This window comes from Staurois parvus, unplaced genomic scaffold (assembly GCF_062004578.1).
Source record: "Staurois parvus isolate SC_StPar_1 unplaced genomic scaffold, SC_StPar_1.0 ptg000243l, whole genome shotgun sequence".
Lineage (NCBI taxonomy): Eukaryota > Metazoa > Chordata > Amphibia > Anura > Ranidae > Staurois > Staurois parvus.
Window position 1 is genome coordinate 13,563,903 of NW_028318039.1, and position 22,554 is coordinate 13,586,456.

Sequence of the window (22,554 nt, forward strand, 5' to 3'; positions counted from 1 at the left end):
AGCAAGCATTCACCCCATGTAAATCTGCTTTCTTAACATACAATTCATCCCTCCATGCTGCCAAACAAGCCTACTTTGTCACTCTTATTAATACCTTGTCATCCAGTCCTCGTCGTCTCTTCTCTACTTTTAACTCTCTACGTTCTCCACCTCCACCCAGTAACTCATTCACTGCTTATGAGATTGCAAATAATTTCAAAAACAAGATAGATGCAATTCATAGGGGCATCTCCGCTATACAGACGTCTATCCCACTTAGCATACCTGATACTAAACCTCCCTCAACACTTTCCTCTTTTGACCTTGCTACTACTGAAGAGGTCACTAAAGTTTTCTCAGAAGTCCGTCTCACCACATGTACTCTGGATCCTGTCCCCTCTCAACTACTATGGTCACCCTCTTCTTCTGTCCTATGCTCCCTCACTCGTATCTTCAATCTCTCCCTCTCTAATGGTGCCTTCCCCACCCCTCTAAAGCATGCACGGATCACTCCCATACTTAAAAAGCCCTCGCTGGAGCCCACCATCTTGAACAACTTAAGCCCCATCTCCCTGCTCCCGTTTACCTCTAAACTCTTAGAACGCTTAGTCTACAATCACCTGAGCTCCTACCTCACTGACAACAACCTTCTTGATCATTTAAAGTCTGGCTTTCTCTAACTACACTCCTCTGAAACTGCCTTACTAAAACTCACTAATGATTTACTAACTGCTAAAACCAATGGCCACTACTCCATACTACTTTCCCTCTCTACAGCTTTTGATACTGTTGACCATCCGCTCCTCCTCAAAAAACTCCACTCTCTTGGCCTCCGAGCCTCTGCTCTCTCCTGGCTCTCCTCCTACCTATTGCAGCGCTCCTTCAGCGTTACTTATAACTCTCTCTCCTCCTCTCCACTTTCTCTTTCCCTAGGGGTCCCTCAAGGTTCTGTTCTTGGACCCCTTCTCTTCTCCATGTACACCTCCTCCCTTGGTCACTTGATAAACTCCCATGGCTTTAAGTGCCATCTCTATGCTGATGACACACAAATCTATCTTTCTACTCCTCACCTCGCCCGTTCAGTCTCCTCTCGCATTACTAACCTACTAAGTGACCAGGGGAGGACTGACAGCTCGTGGGGCCCCCGGGCAATAGGGGATCATGGAGCCCCTGTGTCCTTGGCCACACTCAAAGCACAACCAAAAAAGCCTATAAAAGGTGCCAGGGGCATTTCATGGGGCCCCCTACTGACCCTGGACCCTTGGGCAGTGCCCGAGTGCTCTAATGGTAAGTCCGCCCCTGTAAGTGACATATCAGCATGGATGTCACTCCACTTCTTCAAACAAAATCTTTTTCTAAAACAGCTCATACTATTCCCTCCAGCCTGTGCCCCCTCCCCTGACTTCTCCATCAAGATCAATAATGCAACCATCAGTCCCTCCCCTCATGCCAGGGTACTTGGTGTAATCCTAGACTCCCATCTGTCTTTTCAGCGCCAAAACCAATCACTGTCCAAATCTTGTAGACTTCACCTCCGCAACATCTCCAAGATACGCCCGTTCTTAACCTCTTAACCACTAAGTAACTTATTCACTCCCTTGTTATCTCTCACCTTGACTATTGTAACTCCCTCCTCATTGGCCTACTTAATCGCAGGCTATCCCCTCTTCAGTCTAGCATGAATGCTGCTTTCAGACTCATCTACCTTACTAACCGTTCCATATCTGCCATCCCTCTCTGCCAATCCCTCCACTGGCTTCCCATTGCTCAACGAATAAAATTCAAAACATTAACAATAACATACAAAGCCATTTATAACTGCCCCAAACTATATCACCAATCTTGTCTCCAAATATCACCTAAACCGTCCTCTATGTTCCTTCCATGACCTCCTGCTCCCTAGCTCCTTTGTCTCCTCCTCCCATGCTCGTCTCCAGGACTTCTCCAGAGCCTCCCCCATCCTCTGGAACTCTCTACCCTAATCTATCTGACTATCACCTACTCTGCCCACTTTTAGGTGAGCTCTGAAAACCTATCTCTTCAGGGAAACCTATCTTGCCTTCGGCTAATAACGGAATCTTCTATTCCTCCTTTCAGTCCATTCCCACACAGTTATAACCTTTTGTACCACCAGCCCCTCCCTCTTAGATTGTAAGCGTCAAGGAGCAGAGCCCTCCTAATGCTCTTGTATTGAACTGTATCGTTAATGTATTGTCTCCCTTTATATTGTAAAGTGTTAACCAAACTGTTGGCGCTATATAAATCCTGTATAATAATAATGTCACAAGTGTAGAGTTGTTGTGAGCAATATGCTGTCTGAAAAGTAACTGTATATGCATACAAAACATGCTTTTCATGCTGTCCTACTGATTAGTTGGTGTGCATATAATAGCTTGATAGAGTAAGGTGAGGTAGGTGAAACTACACCAGTGATGTTATCATGTTATCGGAGGAGCCTAATGATGGGCAAAATGAGACAGGTTATTCTCCATGCTGTTTGCACTTTTCACTTACCTGGATTTACTAGACCAGGGGTGTCCAAACTTTTTTCAAAGAGGGCCAGATTGGATGAAGTGAACATGGTGGAGGGCCGAACATTTTTCCGAACATTCTTTGAACCATTACAATTAAATGCAAATAAATTATTTTATGCCAAGTTAATTGCAAACTACATACTTTTCATTTCATAACATTAAGATCAACTGACAGCTGAGTTTTCACAATGTATTGAAAATACATTTAAAAAAAACTTACCTGCACTAATGTGAAGGGTGAAAAAGGTAGCTGGAGCTGAAGTCTCTGCTCGGCAGCCAGGGGGGAAGAGAAACACACTTCACGCTGGAAGCCCGGCCCTGACGTCACCACCCTCTGTCACTCCCAGCGTGGAGCAGTCACGCATGCGCACTGCTCTCAAGCAGAAGACTGTCTGCCACAGAAGGGAGGGCCGTGCGACAGCCGCATTTACACAGACCAGGGAGAACGCGGCGCAGTCAGGCATGCGCACTGCCCTCTGCTCTCAAGCAGAAGACTGTCTGCCATAGAAGGGAGGGCCGTGGGAGGGCCACATTACACAGAGCAGGGAGGGCTGTTGGAGGGCCATATTAAACCGACCCCGGGCCATAAATGGCCCGCGGGCCGGACTTTGGACATGCCTGTACTAGACTGTTTTCTTCTATGATAATTGTGAGTGTTTTTATTCTTTTGGGCTTTTAAGTAAATACTAGCAGTGAGCACTATGGTTCCCCTTTCTCTCTTTGAATATACTCTTGAGTGTACATTGGTTGGATGGAATGCAAACCTGGAGATTTACCCTCTTATCATACAGCTTAAGTGACACTTGACCTCCTATGATCTAAGGATTCTAAGGTTGAAGGTGAGTAGATTACGCACACTATATGGTGGAAGCACACTCACGTTCACTAATTTCTAAGAGAAGAGAATTCACAAATCACACAGGGAGTTGCTTTTGCAGGGATTTTGGTGTGTTTGAAGAGTTAACTTTTGAGCATTATTATCTTCACTTTACATGTGAGTGGTTTGTATGCTTGTGAAGTGTGATTTGAAGAGTACAGTGAGCACTATGATATTTCTTTTTCTGCTTCATACTGGATAAAAGGAAAATGTAGCATTTTAAACCCTTTCATGCTGGTATTCTTGCGGATGTAGAGGAGTGGTGAAATGCAATCCTGTATTTAATAGCAAGCTTATTATAGACCTCCTGCAACCTAACAGGTCTATTTTTAATGTGAGCACCTGGAGTCAAGTGGGCACAGTGTGACAAGTTTGGAGCACATTGTTGCACTGAAGACTGCATTATTATAAAGTTTGGACTTTGTTTTGACCTGTTTGATTGATCCTTTTGATATATCTGGGACATTAATTGTTGTTTTTTGACATTTTTTAAGCATTGTTCTATTCATGTTGGAGATTTATATGAGCACTGTACTATTTTATGAGTTTTTATCATTTGTTTGGGGTATACACAATCCAATAAGCTCTAAGTAAGATTTGTATTTTAACAAAGTTCTTTATTCTTAATAAAATGTGTGTAGGCTTAAAAAATTTAAGCAAACTGCTCTAGAAAGCCACAATTATTGGTAAAAAATCATTCAAGCCAACAATGAACACTCTATATCCATATTTGAGGATGTGGGGGTCTAAATGCTCAGAAGATACTGATACAATGGCTGAACCTTGTACAATAGAACCTTCAAAGTGAAAGGCACTGCTTTACAAAAGGATAACAAAAGGCTCAGTAACACTCTAACAATGCCTGATAATGAAAATAATCTCCACCAGGTGGCAGCAGTGTAGATATGAATCTTATACAACAGTGTTCACAAGATTATACTGTCACAAAGAAGGCAAATAACTCCAATTTTAACACTGTACTACTAGTAATAATAGTATTTAATTAAATATAAGCAGACATCTAAAACAAAACTGATCAAAAGTGTCCAGGTAAGAGCCAAAATGCATAATTATAAGTGCAATACTCAAAAAAAAATCAAAACTGGCAGGCCACACAGAACAATTTCTTGCAGTTATGATAACAGTGCTACCTTATTTAAATAAAGTTGAATGTTAAAGGTAAACATCAGTCAAAAATTAAATTTTAAATAAATCTAAAGCCAAAGCTTTTTTTTTTGTTTCGGATGGGGAGATTGGAAACTTGCTCTTTTCCCACTTTGGTTTATTCTTTCTATTTGTTCTGGTGACCCTTGTCACTGTAATAGAAAGTAATGGGAAATCCATAATGTTACAGCTGTCACCAGAACAGGAAGTAAGGAGAAATCTTCCAATGCAGACATTTGTCCCAGTGATGATACTTTCCATTAACTGTGTGCTGTGTCTTAAAGTATAACAAAAGGCAACATTTTTTTCTTGAGTTTTGGACGAAGTGGAGAGGTATTAGAATGCCTGTTCTTTTTTTTATTGCTGTCTCGGCCCATGTTAGGGAGATTTGCTCTCTCTAATTGCCATGTTTAATGTCATGAACGAAAGGGAAAGAAAATCCCAAATCTTGGGTTGTCCCTGCAAAAGAAATAGACGGGAAATCTTTCAAAGGGGATACTAGTTTTGGTCACTCTGGTTACAGTCGAGGATTCCCTAACTTCTGAGAGATTTCTTCTCCTTTCCTGCTTTGCCTATGAAGCAGGAAGTGAGGTAAATCTCCCCAATGGGACACAGATGGCAAAAAAAAACCTGACAGAGGTTATAACCCTCCCTTACACTATCTAAAATGAAAAACAAAATTTCTGTCGTTAGTTCTATTTCAAGGAAAGGAAAACCTCTTAACGAGTCCACAGATAGCAAGAAAAACATACGTTTGGGGGGGGGGGGGTTATTTCCTACTCCTGAAAAAAAAAATGAAAAAAGAAGAAAACACAATTTGAAACAGTCTCAGTACTAACACTTTGTTGCAGCAACATATTGAATTCAGACCTGTCTTGGAAGTTTGAATCTGATTGGTGTGTGAGAAGTCTTAATGCTCTATGTAAAAGTTTGAATCTGATTATTATGTGCAAAGACTGGATTGTGGCTTCAAGGAATTAAAAAATAAATTGAATTAAAGTATAAGTGCATTATCGCTAAACCTTTACTAAAGATAAAATAAATCAATAAAATTATGCTGCACTACCTATAAATAATCAGTTCATAAGCTGTGCAAAATATGCATAGAAATATTATGTCATGTAATGAAATGATCTTATCCAAACCAGGCAGCATAAACCATCTCAATAAAGCAAAAAATCAAAATACACTCCTTGTGCAATGTCTCTATTATTATATTAATGTACAACCACCACGTGATTGCTTATGGGTAAACACTTCTCAGTTGTCTATTCTTTCTCCACCTCTTCATACACCATCAAAGCATTGAGTCCCACCATCGTTCATCCAGTGCTCTCACCTTTAAAAGATAACCTCAGCTTTTAACAAAAAATAATAAATGCACATTTTTTTTTCAGGTAAAAAAATGTGCATTTATTATTTTTTGTTTCTGGAGCCTGGAAAGCAATGCACTAGAGATCAGCATATCGCTCATGCCATGCAGTTCTTCTGCAGACCTGTCACTGTATCTGTGTGTCCATACAACTCATAAGGGCAGGCAGATACTTACTGACAGGAAGACTCAATGAACTGCCACGGCGTTGTGGAGTTAATTGAAAACTACAAGCTGACAGGCGCAAAGGCTGTCGGAACTTGTAGTGTTCTCATTACCAGAATACTGAGAAATGGAAGTATTCCCTTGAAACATGTTGCCGCGTTTTTTTAAAAATTGGACAGCTAGCGGGAAGGAGAAAATCCCTCGCTAGCTGTCACGAGGATCGGGGGGGACCGAGGCTGGTCTATTCGCAACATGTTACACCCTGAATATGGGTGTAACATGTTACGAAATGTGAACTTATCCTATACAGTTAGGTCCATATATATCTGGATACAGGCACAATTTTCATACTTTTGGCTTTGTATGCCACCAAAATAAATTAAAAACTAAACAATCCAAATGAATTAGAGGTGCAGACTTTCAGCTTTAATTCAAGGGGTTGAACATAAATATCAAGTACAAATTTTAGGAACTGCAACCATTTTTATACACAGTCCCTTTATTTTCAGGGGCTTAAATGTAATTGGACAAATTAATATAATCATAAATAAAACGTTCATTTTTAATATTTTGTTGAGAATCCTTTACTGGCAATGACTGCCTGAAGTCTGGAACCCATGGACATTACCAAAGACTGGGCTTCCTCCTTTCTGATGCTTTGGATCATGAGCTGTTCCAAGCCTTCTCCACACTTTTTTCTTCCCATCATTCTGGTACGGTATTAATCTTAGTTTCATCCATCCAAAGAATGTTTTTCAAGAACTGGTCTGGCTTTTTTAGATGTTTTTTGGCAAAGTCTAAGCTGGCTTTTCTATTTTTAAGGCTTATGAATAGTTTGCACCTTGTGGTGAACCCTCTGTATTTGCCCTTGTGAAGTCTTCTCTTAATTGTAGTCTTTGACAATGATACACCCACCTCCTGGAGAGTGTCCTTCACTTGTCTTTACCATAGAGAGGATACTGGGATCATCCACCACTGTTGTCTTCCGTGGACGTCCATGCCTTTTTATGTTGCTGAGCTCACCAGTGCGTTCTTCTTTCCTCAGAATGTACCAAACTGTTGATCTGACCACTCCTAATGTTGCTCCTATCGCTCTGATGGATTTGTTTAATTTTGAAGCCTTACAATGGCCTGTTTCACTTGCATGGACAGCTCCTTTGAACGCATGATGTAGGCTCACAGCAACAGATTCCAAATGCAAATTCCACACTTAGAATCAATTCCAGACCTTTTACCTGCTTAATTGATGAAGAAATAACACAGGAGTAGCCCACACCTGGCCATGAAACAGCTTTTGACTCAATTGTCCAATTACTTTTGGTCCCTTGAAAAAAGGGGAGATGGCTATTCTTAAGAGCTGTAATTCCTAAACCCTTCCTCCACTTTGGAAGTACATACCCTCAAATTACACCTGGGAGTGTGCACTTTCAGCCCATATCCATTATATAACTATAGCTTGAATATGTTTTGGTAAATACCTGAAAAAAAATAAAACTGTGCCTGTGTCCAAATATATATGAACCTAACTGTATATCAGGTCCAGGAGTGCTTTCCCATTTAGGGATCAATCTTTCCTTTAGACTCTCCTCATCCCATAGACTCTAGTGCGGTGGATTACTTCTATTACTTCCAATTGCCCACATCTGCTGCTTTGCTCTTTAGGTGTGTATGCCCCTTTAGAGGGTCGGGTCTCCTCTTTAATACAATGCAAAATGCTCAGAACAAGGGGGGTTTCTCATAGTGCAGTAGTTTAAAAATTGCTTTTAATAATTGTATGTTGCACTTACAATTTGTGTAGATATATGCACATGTATTAAAAACCTCCTGACGGCATTAAACAGCAGCTTCCGCCAGCACTTCCAGTATCGGAAATTACGTCACCTGGCTCGGCCCTATGCATATCATTATGATATCACTTGACTTTTTAGGGGCAGTGTTTGGATACAGAAGACCTACACTACATTGAATTAAAAAGGAACTTCTGTCTAATCATAACAATTACCACAAAAGCATCTTTAGAAATGTTTAAAAATGGCAAGACTCAGATACCTATAGATAATTGCAAGCTTTTTATTCTTTGCATACCTTATTTTGTTTTCCACTCCATTTATCCCATGATGTTCCTTTTTACTAAGGGCAAATTATTCCATCTCTCTTTACTTCCTGAAACACTAGGTCGACCTCCTGGAACATGTGACAGGAACTTCCCAGGATGCAGCTGTAAGGCCAGGGTGATATCACCAGTACCTTGAGGAAACCAGGAAGTGGAAAAACCGTAAGGCCCCTTGCAGGGGCGGACTGACAATTCATTGGGCCCCCGGGCAATAGGAGATCATGGGGCCCATGTGTCCTTGCCCACACTCAAAGCACACCCAAAAAAAGCCTATAAAAAAGGTACCAGGGGCATTTCATGGGGTCCTCTACTGACCCAGGGCCCTCAGGCAGTGCCCGAGGGCTCGAATGGTCAGTCCGCCCCTGGCCCCTAGCATACAGGCATCATAATTCACGTAAGTTTACTCAGGACACCCCCGTATGCAAGGGGACAAAAACTGTGTGTAAAGATTAATGTTGAGTATAGGGGAGTAAAGGTGTGTAAGCGTATAGATGAGTATAGACGAGTAAAAACCTTCATCACTGCCAGTATTGTGGCTTCGTGCACACAGGCGTCACAAGTTCCTGAGTAAACATAACTAAATTATGATGCTCGTATGCCAGGGGTCCAAACGAGTAAACATGTAAGTAAATTACTGCAATCAAATGAAAAATATTCTAGTTTTGTTTTACTGCTCATACTCAACGCTGTATTACTGATATTTACTCAGCTGTGTGTAATGTACCATAGACAACAATGCTTCTCATTTAAGATCAGTAAAAAACGTAGCATTTTTTATTTCTGTGTGCAATATGACTAATTGTAAGTAAAAGAAACAAATGTATGCTTAATGGATAAATGCAAAATGCTTTCATGTCAACATCGAGCTGTAGGCTGCTGGGATTTTTAACGAACGGTGGAAAGGTCCAATTTCATTAAACCATCTCCCAAAAATCCAAGAGATTGCAGGCAATACTGGTGACAGGAAGTATCATCAATAGATGTAACCCAGAATATTGCCATTTTTAGCAGTTGTTAGGCAGTGTACAAATGTATAAAGTTCAAAGTGATATTGCAAAAATATTTTAAGGACTGAACTTCATGGCTCTGAGTTAATCCACCTGTGCGAGTGGATGGAGGAATACCGCAGGCTGAATTTAAAAAATGTATCAGTGTATAGGGAGCTTTAAAGCTGTCATGAGAGAAATGTTTAGCCTGTTTTTCTAACTCCCCCTGAAAATTCTAAAAACATCACTACTGATAATAGATATTGTATGGAATATGATGGCAGCAATTAAAAGTGCTTGTACCTAGTGAAAATATGTCACATTGGTTCAAGAGGGCAGAATAATGTTGTGGATTAACATGTCGAATCATTTATCTACAGCTGCATTCACACTTGAGCATTTTGTAGCTTGAAGCAACAAAAAAGCTCAAACTTAATAAAAATCAATTGTTCTATATGATGCCTGTTCACACCTGATTGTGCGAACAGGCACCATAGAGAACACTTGATTTTTTAAGTTTGAGTGTTTTTGAAGCTTCGAGCTTCAAGCTACAAAACACTCACGTGTCAATGCAGCTTTAATAAAGATAGAGCCTGCTGCAAGATGTCAGCCTCTAGCAGCCCTCTGTGGCACGTGGCAGGGCTACTTGTATAAATCAGTATCTTCGTCCTGGATACTAGCTAGCAGAGAAGCAATGGACCTGCCGAGTTATGTACGCAGAAACATACTCACAGCCAGGGGACTGACAATTCATGGGGCCCCCGGGCAATAGGGAATCATGGGGCCCCTGTGTCCTTCCCAAACTCAAAAAAGCCTATGAAAAAGGTACCAGGGGCATCTCATGGGGCCCCCTACTGACCCTGCGCCCTCGGGCAGTGCCTGAGTTTCCAAATGGTCAGTCCACCCTGCTCACAGCACCTGGGCAGCGCTTCTGGGTTTTGGGATTCCTGTGGCAACAGGATTCAGGGAATTCTTTCCATTTCTCAACCCCCTCTACAGTGTGCCAACATACAGCAATGGAAAAAAAATAACCTGCAACTGTATGCAGTGCACTACAATGCATGGTATGCACTTTATGGTGTGTTGCAGTAAGGATCTACCAGCAACTACTGTACTGTGCATTAGCGCTCCATTTGAAATGAACATAGGGATAATTTATAAAGCTTTAACACAAGGTTATTAATCTTAATTATTTAATAAATAAAGGTTAATAATATTTATAATCTTTAATAATCTTTATTATACTCATGTAAGTGTAAATTTCAAATATTACTGGACTCAATTCAAATAACTGTCACTTTATTAAAAAAAGTTATCCTTATCTTGGTGTGTTAACTTCATGAATTAAGCCTCATGTGCTTTAATGGGCATTACTGCATAGGTGTGAAGAGCCAACCTTACTGAATATCTATCAGAAACATATAATAAGAATTATCAAGGATATTTCAGGGGTGCTGAATGTGCACATGGGTAGATTGCAAAGATTTCCTGCGCATAGAGGCTTATCAGAGAGGTCTTGAATGCTTTTGCAATATTTGAGTCACAGTCTCTGACTCACTTTTGCAGTTGTAATAAAAATTGAATTAATTTATAAACTACGAATTTGCATAAAATCTGACTTGACGCTCAAGCACAAATATTCTTGTAATCTTCAATAGAAAACTAAACCAAATCAAAACTTGAATTAGGAACAATGCAATCTGAAAGTAAATCTTAATTAATTTTTGAGAACCAAATAGAAATGTGTGCAATAGTATTAGTACAACCTGTTTCATAAAAGCATGTTATGCAAAGAGTTTTACTTCTATAACTACCTTAATAAGCTGTAAATTAATGATGTTGCTATTAATAATGATTAAAGATGAACAAACAGCTTTACCTGATTCAAAAATACAATTTAATATTTATCACAAAAATCTACAATTTACCCTATACTTATCAGATAAAAGCACTCCCTATTGTATTTTCTTAATATTAAAATAATGTTTCCTCTCTATTGCTCTTTTTGTTCTCTATTTTGGGTTTGTAATGGGGAAGGTGGGCATATAAGAACATGACATGATATAAAAAATCCTGGTGTTAAGATAGCAAATGCAGCAGCTAGAATGTGTGCAAAACTATATTAAAGAAATTTCCTTACTAAAAAAAAAAACACTTTAAAAAGCATCCTATTAAAGAATATTAAGGAACATTAAGGATCAATTCATACTGTTGTGTTTAATGGGCATGTGGTAACATACTACATACAGCCCTCAAAATTTCCACTCAACTCCTTGCATTTGGCGAGTGGAAATTATGTGGGGGTGAGCAGGGCTAGGGGTGGTTGGTGGGGACAGTTTCAAACATCGATCTCCCTGTATGGCTGTCACTGAAGCAGCTAAAAGCCACGACAGGAAGAGGAGGAGAACCGTTTTCCAGCTGATTCACTGATAGCCATATTAATTGGTACTTGTAACTGCCCCCACCACTGAACCGATCATCCCCGACTGTCCATGGGAGTTCCCTTTCTTTCTGCCCCGCTATTCGTGTGCTCCTCAGTGCCCAGCCCCTCCCCCCATCCTCCACACCAATAGGAGAGCAGAGAGGCTGGATCTGCTCTGCCTCCCCCTGTGTCCACCCACACTCCAGTCCGTATAGCTTCTCAGAAAAGGATATGTGGGCAGGAAATTTTATATAATGTATCCATGTGAGTACAACCTTCCTTCCTTGCTCCTCTCCCTCCCTTTCTGCCTTCCTCCCCTCCCTTCCTCACTTCCTCCCCTCCCTTCCTTCCATCCCTCCCTTCCTTCCCTGCCTCCCTTCCCTTCCTCCCTCCCCTCCCTTCCTTCCTTCCTCTCCTCCCTCCCTTCCTTCCTTCCTCCTCTCCCTCCCTCCCTCCCTACCTACCTCCCTCCCTTCCTTCCTTCCCTTCTTTCTCCCCTCCCTCCCTTCCTTTTCATTCCTTCCTGCCTTCCTTCCTATTCTCCCTCACTTCCTTCCTTCCTTCCTTCCTTCCTTCCTTCCTTTCTTCCCTTCCTTCCTCCCCTCCCTCTCTTCCATCCCTCCCTCTCTTCCTTCCTTTTCTCCCTTCCTTCATCTCCTTGCTTCCTTCCTTCCTTCCTCCCCTTCCCTTGCCTCCCCTCCCTTCCTTTCCTTTGTTTTCTTCCTTCCTCCTCTCCCTTCCCTAATTGCATAATAAAAAATACTTTATGACCTTATTTTCACATCATGATATGTCATAAAGTTCGTAGAAGTCTATGGCAAATCACAACATTACATTATACATTGGTTTTGTTTTAATGTATTGTCAACTCCTAATAGCAAAGCCTGCCCTTGGCAACCTGCCATGTGTTTCTTTTTTTCGGACTGTGTAGCAGACCATTGGACCCTCTACATTGAATGCCTTAGGGCAGTGGTGGGCAACCTTTTTTTTCAACTGAGCCAAATCTCGCCAAAACCATGATTGAAATTTATTTTGAGAGCCACATTTTTAAAACTGAAAATACATCTCCCATATAGTAATTCATCCCCCATAGTAATTCATCCCCCATATAGTAATTCATCCCCCGTAGTGTAATTCATCCCCCATAGTGTAATTCATCCCCCATAGTAATTCATCCCCCATAGTAATTCATCCCCCATATAGTAATTCATCCCCCATAGTAATTCATCCCCCATATAGTAATTCATCCCCCATAGCAATTCATCCCCCGTATAGTATTTCATCCCTCGTATAGTATTTCATCCCCCGTATAGTATTTCATCCCCCATATAGTATTTCATCCCCCATATAGTATTTCATCCCTCATATAGTATTTCATCCCTCATATAGTATTTCATCCCCCATATAGTAATTCATCCCTCATATAGTATTTCATCCCTCATATAGTATTTCATCCCCCCATATAGTATTTCATCCCTCATATAGTATTTCATCCCCCCATATAGTATTTCATCCCTCATATAGTATTTCATCCCCCCATATAGTATTTCATCCCTCATATAGTAATTCATCCCTCATATAGTATTTCATCCCCCCATATAGTATTTCATCCCTCATATAGTATTTCATCCCTCATATAGTATTTCATCCCCCCATATAGTATTTCATCCCTCATAAAGTAATTCATCCCTCATATAGTAATTCATCCCCCATATAGTATTTCATCCCTCATATAGTATTTCATCCCCCCATATAGTATTTCATCCCTCATATAGTAATTCATCCCTCATATAGTAATTCATCCCTCATATAGTATTTCATCCCTCATATAGTATTTCATCCCTCATATAGTATTTCATCCCCCACAGTACTATTCCCCCCCCCCCCCCCCCCTTCTAGTAAGCCAAGTCCCCCGTGTCAATTCACTTACCTTTTGCGTTCCTCTCGCTGTCTTCCCGCGCCGTTCGGGTCTTCAGGGCGGACTGTGAGAGGAGCCTAGCTCCCCTCCCCTCACGTTCGGCACGCTGCCCCGCCTACACACATCCTGACAGCCACATGCGCAGGCCGGATTAAAAGGTCCGCGCGGACTTTTGGGGCTGCCAACCGAGAGGAGGCAGGGGAGCGGCCGACCGAGAGGAGGGAGGGGAGCAGGCGCCCGGCACACAGAAGAGCCGCATTAGACTGGGTAAAGAGCCGCATGTGGCTCGCGAGCCGCGGCTTGCCGACCACTGCCTTAGGGAATCCTCAGAGAGGTGTCCATCACTCTATCTGACAAAACGGGGCTTTTTGTGGTGTTGGAGCACTGAACATGGTAGGTGGTGTGCGGTCCTGGAGGCTGCTCAACGGCAACCGTGGTGTCCTGCTAGACCCTCAGAAGCCTTTACTAAAGTGTTTAAAGGATGTGAGCTCCACACTAGTTTGTACAGACTTTTTAAAGCTTTTTCAATCCAGGTGCCTGCATGATGTATTTTAGTGCTGAATATTCAAAACATGTTTGCTGTAACAAAGTAAAATCTTTTAAAGGTTTGTACAAACTAATGTGGTGCTCCCATCCATTCAATACCTTTGGCAAAACTGGGCAAACACATGCTGCTTTCACTGCATGTACAACCTTGCTGACAGATAAGTGAATTGGGGAGTGCACAATTCACCATTAGCCAGTATTCCAAATGTGCATTCTACCATGTACCTAGTCCAGGCAAGCCGGGGCTTCGGAGTGATCTCACAACGTTCCGTGAACTGCCGGCGTCTCCGGCTTTTGAGACGGTTTATGTGTTGTGCGGCTCATGCTGGTGTCAGCTTATGGCACTTAACAATGTGAGTGACTTGGATATAATGTTTTTAAATAAAAACCTGCTATACAATATTACACTATCGCTTGCTCTGTTCTCCTCCCTTTGAGCCTATATGGTATACGAAGATCTGGACATTATAAGAGAGACCATCTGTCGTTGGTTATCAGTCTGCAGACCATTGCTCCCAGAGCTAACACGCGATTTGCTAGTTTATAATTTTACTAGCAACTTGCTCTGGTGAGTTCATTCATTTCTGTTGGTGAAGGAGTTTTGCACAATTGGTGGTGGATTTTTTACATTGTGATCTTTTTGAATTGAGAGACATTAGAGAATTTTCTTTTAATCACTTTATTGAATAATTTGCATTTTTTAGGAATATTTGTTATTTATTTATTTTTATATTTGTTGTGTCACTATCACAAAATTAAGTTGGCTTAATAAGCACTACCTTTTCACTTTGATTTTCATTATTACCTCTGTTAGAGGGTGAGGTTTAGCAGCTTGGATGTCATAATATAACACAATAATAAGTTTTTTATGGTGCTGTTTTCACTCATATGTTATTTCACTAGTAAGCAAGTTCTGCTTCTGTTGTTGCTGGAGGCCCACTCTACAATACCATTACACCTGCACCCTACCCTCACCTCACACCTCCATTTTATGTACTTTCTCCTGCTGTTGATTTGCAAGCCTATCAAAAATCTTCCTCCATATGCCCAGCCTTCCTATACTGCCCCCCCTTCCCCGCATTCAACTATTCCTACCTAATCATTACCACAAAGCTCCCTCATCTATCCCTCTGACCCTCCTGGCAATAGTAATGCACCCTACTTGGAGGGCCATGGTGAATGAATATTTTAAGCAGACAAGAACACCGACCAAAGTTTGTAGAAGTCACTACATCAGAAGTCTTTTCTTTTTTTCAGTTCCCCATATTTCGGTTAATCTCTGTTATACCCATCTTGTTGTTATTATGATATTTTTAAATATGGCCACATTTAGCTGCGTTTATGTTTTTTATATGAAAATTTTGTATAAGTAAAATGTATTTGTTGGCAAACAAAATGTTGTAGTCTGTGCAATGTATTATATGTTTTGTTCAATGCAACAGTCACTTGGTATACATAGTACTTACACATAATCACTCTTTAAACAGCTACAAGTCTAAGCTCACAAACAGCCTGTCATAAATGTATGATACCTGTTCTTTTACAGGAATATGTTGTATACATCAATTTACACACTGGACAGGCTGGTATACCAAAATATAGATATTTACTGTAAAGTGATTAACAACCTGGGGCACAGCACTCTGGAATAACATGGTTATGTGCTTTAGGTGAGGGCCAACTAAAGGAAAAAAAAAAAAACAGGTCTCTCAGTCTATCTTTCTATGGGCAAATGTTGATATGCATCCTTTTACATCCACTTACCTCTGAGTCTGTCCAGGTCTGAAAACAAAATTGGAAAAAGATTGCACCCTATTCTGTTTTTTTTTTAGACCTACACATGAGAGATCAGAGGTAGTCTCATGTAAGTTCATTTTCATATGGTTGCCCATAGGTCAAACACATGTTGTCTGCTGTCAAAATGCAGAAGAAAACTGAACATGTACAGTTTTCACATCCTCGATCCTTACTCTGTAAACAATATTCTCTCCCAAAGCAACAATATCAGCAGTTTTTTTAAACACTCAGACCAGCCCATCTGGCACCAACAACCAGGTCATGTTCAAAGTTACTTAAATCCCCTTTGTTCCCCATTCTAATGCTCGGTTTGAACTTCAGTAAGCCATCTTTACCACATCTAGATGTCTAAATGCATTTTGTTGCTGCCATGTAATTGGCTGATAAGCAATTTGTGTTACCAACCAGATGAACAGGTGTATCTAATAAAGTGGCCGGTGAGTGTATATTCTTTTCCTTTCTTTTGTACTCTCAGTCACTAACTTGGATATTACTGATAACATTACTTAACAATGGCACCCACCCTTATTGTGTATGGTTCTCACATGACGGTTTATTCCTACTGACACTTGTGGTACTTTCCTTTGTATCACCTGAACAGTTTGTACTATATTTTCATTCTTTGTTCATAACAAAATATTTGAAGCAAAAAATCTATATATTTTAAAACTGTATATTTTCCAGGTACAAATATTACTATATTACATCTGAATCAGAGCAGGTGAACAACCTATCTAGTTGTTATCAGCCAATTGGTAGAGAATCATTGTCATGCTGCTATTTTGCAGCAAGCTTGGTTATTGCAGTAGTGTCAGAACCTGGACCCTGATCAGAGACAATGCATGTGTACCCAGATGTGTGTATGCATGTGCTACTATTTGGGCATTTCTATAAAAGAAATGTCATTGTATGCATAAGTTGTAAGATAGTCTTAGCTTGCATTCTTGAACTTGAACATCTACATATTTCCTGTCTTTACATACTTTTGCTTTTTTTGGATTAGTTGCTTCACTGATGTTGACCTCGATTTATTCAATGACCTTGGTTTATCTCCTGATCCAAGACTATACTTGGCAGCTGATAACTTGGTTTTGACTTCCCTCTTGTTTCGGATCTGGTCTCTATCTACCAGATTCATGTTTAATAATGCTATAACCTACCAAAGTCAGACTGCTTCTGATACATTTGATGTTCCCAGTGGGGCAAATCTGGAGCCCCTATCCTGGAAGTTACTTTAAAAAATTAGACTCATGGGGGTGCAATTATAAAATGCTATTTATCCATTGGAACTGCATGTAAATGTATTTTGTGCGAATGGGGAAAAATAAAATGTTCTTAGGCTACATTCTTGGCAAATCAAATTTGTGAATAGAGGTAAATGGCCACTAGCTGGCGCTGAGTAGGCAGTGAATATAGACTGAAAACATTTGATTTTTCCCTATTTATTATTATTATATAGGATTTATATAGCGCCAACAGTTTGCTCAGCGCTTTACAATATAACAGGAGACAATACAATAACAATACAGTTCAATACAAGAGGGATAGGAGGGCCCTGATCCTTGGAGCTTACAATCTAAGAGGGAGGGGCTAGTGATACAAAAGGTAGTAAGTGAGGGGGAAGGACTGGTAGGAGGAGTAGAAGATTCCATTATTAGCTGAGGGCAGGATAGGCTTCCCTGAAGAGATCGGTTTTCAGAGATCACCTAAAAGTGAGCAAAGTAGGTGATAGTCTGATAAAACAAATGTACACTACATGCATTTTCAATGGAGGAATACCTAAGTAAATTTTTTTTATAAAAATACCTTGCGGTATATTCTGAAATACAGCATCTTCAACACAGTAGCAGACCATTTTAAAGTTGTGTGAGGCAGGCAGTAGTCATAGGTTAATGCTGCTCTACTTTAGTGATGGTACATCTTTGAATATCCTAGGATTATTATTATTATAAAACAGGATTTATATAGTGCCAACAGTTTGCACAGCGCTTTATAAAATGAAGGTAGACATAACAGTTACAATACAAGATGGTGCAAGAGGAAACAGACGCCCTGCTCTTTAGAGCTTTCAATCTAGGAGGAAGGATATTTGAGAAGTTCCAAAGTGTCAAATTGTTTTATTTTAAAAAATCACTACAAATGTACTTAGTAATAAGCATACAGCATAATATTTTTATATTACATTTATATATTTACTGAAAAAAATAAAAGTCTATCTGACACTCTTCCGAGAGTATAAATCAAGGTATTTTTAACCAGCTCCAACCCTTCTTGCAGCTCAGTTTATAATAGCAGAGGGAATGCACTTAGGACTTTTTCACAAGTGCTGCTAGCTGCTCCTCTGAAAAGTGATCCATGGTGAATCACTTTTCAAAGGGAATCTGACAGGTGGTGAGTATTGCGCACCAATGTAAAGTGCACAAGGTTACAGCGCAGCCCTATACACTTGAATGGGTTGTGATTGGCAGGTGTAGCATTGGCCGAAAGTGATATACCCTTTAATATTTGCCGCGGTCAGAAAGCAACACACCACAGTCGCAGTATGTGTACACCCCTTAGCAGCTGCATGCCCTTGTTCAGACGAGCAAACGGCACAGTAAAAACCTTGAATATATCTTGATATTTAATGTAGCACCCGCTTAGTTTAGCTAGGGGGCGCTAGATCCTAATGGTTAGACAGGAGCTGAGCAGCAGCTCAGGTGTAATAGCCAGAAAGGTCAAATTGTGTTTAGGGCTGAGAGGCTCTGCAGGTCAGCCCCTCTGGAATTTCCCCCTGCTCTGACAACAAACAAAAGCTCAAGGACTGATTTCTGACTTCTGATTTCTACACGATTGTGTGGAGAATGCAGGTTGTCTGACTGTGCAGGACTATAAGGGGACCCAATTCATCAGCATCCCCTAAGGGGGCAGTGCTACATTAACAAAGTGAGTCCACACAGATCTGGTAAAATATCAAAGGATGCTCTTTATTTGTATAATTATGTGCTTTTTGGTAATAATTTACTTTTTTATACAAAAAAGAAAATCCTCTGATATTGCACCAGATCTGTGCACACTCTCTTTAATATACATTTCAAGATACACTTATTGTATATTAATCTAATTTAGGTTAAACTAAGCAGTAGCAGGTGGTCTGTGCATGAAAAGTGCAAACCATTAATTAACAGCTGCATAAATAATTACATGCAGGTTCAACTGGATAAAATGCGTACATATCCAATGTATTCAGCCATGCGATCATATATGAGCCATGTGATCAAATCTGAGCTGTGTTGTTTAATTAATTTAACTGGTTCCCGCCCAGCCAATAGCACAAAGGCGGCCGGGCGAGCAGCTTGTCCCTCCGGGTGGACAGCATATGGCGTCCTTCCAGTTATGCGCAGTTTGCCTGCCCACAGGGCTGCTCTGTGGTGCGATCTGTCACCGGCCGTGTACCTCGGACACTGCCGATGACAGATCTGTGTACCGGCCCCATTTCCAGCACCATGTGACCTGCTGTGACCAATCATAGCAGGTCACGTGACAGTTGTATACAATGGATGGCTTCCTTTCATGCCATCCATTGTATACTAGTGTGTCTAGCTGTGAATGGTCACAGCGATCACATGCACAAGCTGGGCTAATCACAGCCCAACTGTGTCATGTGATTAGCCGTGGCAAAATCGCAGCTAAGCACAAAAAAAAACCCTGAATGAATCAATGTCATTCAGGTAAATGCTTGCTTATAGCAAAGTAATTCTTTGCTATAAGCAAATTGTGTTAAAAAAAAAATACTGATCACTTCCCCAAAGTAGTACAATGTTAGTATGGTAACATTGTACTACTGTGGTCATAGTGAAATATGAAAAAAAATCTTAAAAAAGAGAAAAAAAATATAAAAAATTAAAACTAATAAAACATTTTTAAAAAATTTAAAAAGATTATAATTTTTTTTTTTTTCGTACTGTCACCAGTCACTGTCCCTGATTACCGCCAGGCCAGTTATATGATGACGCTGTACTGCACTGGTGACAGTATGTAAAAAAAAAAATAGTGAAAATAATTTCTGAAAAATTATGACAAAAAAATTACAACTTCAAAAAACTCGCCATGCCTCTTATGAAATACGTTGGACTGTCTGCTTCGCAAAAGGGGTCATTTGGGGGATATCTGTACTGTTCTGACATTCTTGGATCTTGGAAATTAGATTGGCTGTCAGTACTTCAGGATTGATCAATATTCAGATATATCCCATAGTTTATGAACTCTATAACTTTCCTACAAACTAAATAATACATCCTAATTTGGGTTATTTTCACCAAAGACATGTAGCTGAATACATCTTGCCCTAAATTTATGAAGAACAATTAATTATTTGCAAACTTTTATAATAGAAACAAAGAAAAATGTGGGGTTTTTTTCAAAATTTTTGGTCTTTTTTTGTTAATTTAGCAAAAAATTAAAACCCCAGTAGTAATTAAATACCACCAAAAGACAGCTATAGTTGTGTGAAGAAAATTATAAAATTTTAGTTTGGGTACAGTGTTGTATGACTGCGCAATTGTCATTCAAAGTGTGAGAGCGCTGAAACCTGAAAAATGGCCTGGGCAGGAAGGGGGTAAAAGTGCCCAGTATGGAAGCAGTTATGGTGGTATTAGAGCTATCTGTTTTTTTCTGTGGATAAGGTGCTGTGCTTTTAAAGTATAATTAAAGCTAAAAAGTGTTATTTGCAGTCTGGATAGCATGGTGATGGCTTTGAACCACTGTCAGGTTTTTATTGCTCTCTGCTCTCTTTGTTTGTCTTGATCACTATTGTAACTGACAATAAAATTGAGGGTGAATCCAAATAGTTGCTACACAAACAATCCCCCCCCCCCCCCCAAACCACAAAATATGTTTATTCTCTGTGTTTGTTTATTTTTATACTCCAGCCCTGCCTCCACCACTATTCTGGCCTAGGCAGAGTAGTCCAGCAGCCTTCTTGGATACTTAGAATGGGTTGGGGGCAGGCCCAGCATGTCATTGTGAGTTGGCTTTCTGAAACCAGGAGAGGCAGCCAACAACTTAAGAGGACCAAGAAGGTGATGTGAAACCCGGGCTATATCACCCAAATAGGGAATTCTGGATTTGTTTTGCAGGTGAGTATGTGTTTTTAAGATAACCCAGAAATACAGGTAAAAAGGAAAGAACAAAATCATGGGGAGAGTTAACTTCCCCCTTCCCATGGGGACACTTGTTCCCGTGACAACTGTTTAAGAGATTTAAGGCCTAGCATTCAAAAGATATCCCTTTACATGTCAGTGGTTTTTACCATTCCATACTCTGACCAAAATAAGAAAAGTTTTGGCTGTAGATCAACTTTAACATGCCTCACAAGAGGTAACTTTTTTCCTGTTAAGAACTTATATATATACTGCTGAAAAAAATAAAAGTAACACTTTTTAATCAGAGTATAGCATCAAGTCAATTAAACTCCTGGGATATTGATCTAGTCAGTTAAGTAACAGAGGGGGTTGTTAATCAGTTTCAGTTGCTGTGGTGTCAATGAAATTAACAATAGGTGCACTAGATGGGCAACAATGAGACGACCCCTAAAACAGGAATGGTTTTACAGGTGAGGCCACTGATATTTTTTTCTCTACTCCTCTTTTCTGATTGTTTTTCACTAGTTTTGCATTTGGCTAAGGTCAGTGTTACTACTGATAGTATGAGGGGACACCTGTACCCTACAGAGGTTGCACAGGCAGTCCAACTCCTCCAGGATGGCGCATCAACACGTGCCATTTGTAAATATATAAATAGTATTGCGCTAAGGATGGGCAACATGAGCCAAATGATATATAGAAAACATAAAGTGTACTAAACAAATAGTGTTAAATAAACAAATAATTACAGTCCATACAGGTCCCTGAAGTGCTCAAAGTCCTCAAATGTGAAACATAAGCTTAATATCTAACCATCATAAGGAGGCTTGGTTAGCATTGTTTTTCATTTGTATAACATTTGCTAATCCCAGAAGTGATTCTTCATCCAGTTTTCATAATGTTGAATTGGTTCATTCCAAATCAAGGTTTGGCTTTTGTCTATTTAAACGCGATGGCCGAGGGCGGTCTCCTAGCCCCGGAAGATGTCTTTTTATGATGAAACGCATTGGGTGGAGCCTCCGTTCTGATGTCATCGTGTTGTCCACTATATTGGAACACCCAAACATAGCGATTGATGCCTGTTACTTCAGCGCTGTTGTAAGTGCAATCTTGTCTGGTTCTAGTAAAATTACTGGAGATAATACACTATGAGAGGCACTTCTTTATTATATTTTATGAGCCAATACTGATCTTTACCCCGGAATGGTTGGAGCAGAGCAGTGGGTCGCAGTATACTCCATCTGCCTGATGGAGCCTTATTTACACTGAGCCAAACCCGACCTCCTGTAATAAGGGGTTTTGGTGATCTGGTAAGCCTTCAATTTGCCCTATACAGTGGTGGCCACTTGCATGGGTGATTTTTGGTTGGAAGAAAGAAGAATTTTTTGATTATTTGCACTTTGAGATAATTTTTTCATTCATAGAGACTGTTTTGTAATTATTTTTCACATTTGAGGACTTTGAGCACTTGAGGGTTCCAAAGGGACTGTCAATATTTATTTATTTAGCACTATTTATTTAGTACACTTTATTGTATTTTCTATATATTGTTTGGTAC